This window comes from Schistocerca americana, chromosome 9, assembly GCF_021461395.2.
Source record: "Schistocerca americana isolate TAMUIC-IGC-003095 chromosome 9, iqSchAmer2.1, whole genome shotgun sequence".
NCBI lineage: Eukaryota > Metazoa > Arthropoda > Insecta > Orthoptera > Acrididae > Schistocerca > Schistocerca americana.
Window position 1 is genome coordinate 102,209,509 of NC_060127.1, and position 1,476 is coordinate 102,210,984.

The following is a 1,476-nucleotide window of genomic DNA, read 5'->3' on the forward strand; positions in this document are numbered from 1 at the left end:
CAGTGTGTTAATCGCACTGGAAGCTAAGTCGCTTTTACCCAAGAACTATTTCTGCAAGTAGCCCGTCAGCAAAGCCTTAAGTTTGCATTTGCGAGTTTTGTATGAAATATGTATCAGTGAAATCTATTGTTAACAAAGTAACATCCCCGAGAATTAATGGAATAGTACATCAGAAGATTTCAACGAAGATGTACTGAGTATAAAGAAAAGAATAAATTATTTTTGCCCATCTTCACAGCGGAAGTTTCGTGTGGCACAAACGTTTCGTACATACTTACCAGACGTTACGAAAAATTTAGGTGTGGGGGGGGGGGGGGGGGGGGGATATTTTCATGTTTTGTGTTCTATTTTATCGTACCTTCGAAATTCATCGTGATGGTGTGGCAGAATTTACAGTTGTCTGAACATAACGCAGTAGTTTTGCAAACGAAATGATGTTCAGACTAATTTATCTTACATTTTATACCTGCTGCATCTTCCCTTTTCTCATGCTACAACAGCAAATTGTGCTGTATTTCCTGTTGTGCAGAGTTGTACAGGTTTTACAGATGCGACACTTCCATTACAAGTTCACGCTAGAATGTTTCAGAAATTTTAGCAACAACTGAACGAACAGTCTACGCCAGGACGTAGAGCTTTCAGCTTACGAATGAGAGAGATCGAAATACGTGTTCCGTGCGTCGAGGAAAACGAGCGCTAGGCCAGAGAGAGAGAGAGAGATCGAAGTACGTATGTCTCAGCGTCGAGGAAAAGTAGGGGGAGACTTAACAGCGCATGCGCTGGCTGTGCGTTAAGGGTGACATCTAGCGCCGCCACACAGAGTTTGGCCCAATTCGACTCAACTTGGCGGTCCCACATTTCTATTTTTGTACGATGGAGCCGACTGTCTGGAACACCACAGAGTAGTTTCTTGTTAATGCGAATGCAGTTCTCTCTCGTTTCATGTTGTGTATGTCGTGGGGTAGACCATATGTAATGTAAACATCGATACGCACTCGATTCGTATAATGCGTAGTGTATGAGATAAAGTACCGGCTTTCTGACAGTGTAGGCATACTTACCTGGCACAGGGGACACCGTGATCATGAAGGCGGTTCCTCCAGGACGAGGCTCTTCCATTGCACTTCGGTTGGGCTGAACCCTGCGATTACCCCTAATGTGGGTAACTCGGGTGCATAATTTTTGGTAGTCGGGACTGCGTTCGCGCAGACCCGGTCTAATTCAGATTAAGCATGGTTTTAGAGTGTGTTTGTGTGTGTGTACGTTAGATGGTTCAAAATTGATTTTAGGTGGAAAATAGTACTCCAACGAAAGTAATGGGGTCTACTTCGTGCTTGCAATTTTAAATTCATACCATTTTGAACGTAGAGACAAACCTTAGCACGTACGCCGTAGGTGACATCTTCGTGCTTGAAGCAGGATGCTTACGAAAAAGGCATGACCGACTTATTTTTGTTTTCCTGTTGCAGTACTGGC

The 1,476-nt window shown here is 43.8% G+C and overlaps 1 non-coding gene across 1 annotated transcript; it reads left to right on the forward strand.

Annotated features, from left to right (window-relative positions):
• Positions 1–1,053: 1,053 nt before the first annotated feature.
• On the forward strand, positions 1,054–1,216 carry LOC124551466. Its single transcript, XR_006967838.1, has one exon. It is a non-coding gene; the product is annotated as a U1 spliceosomal RNA (small nuclear RNA).
• Positions 1,217–1,476: the final 260 nt, after the last annotated feature.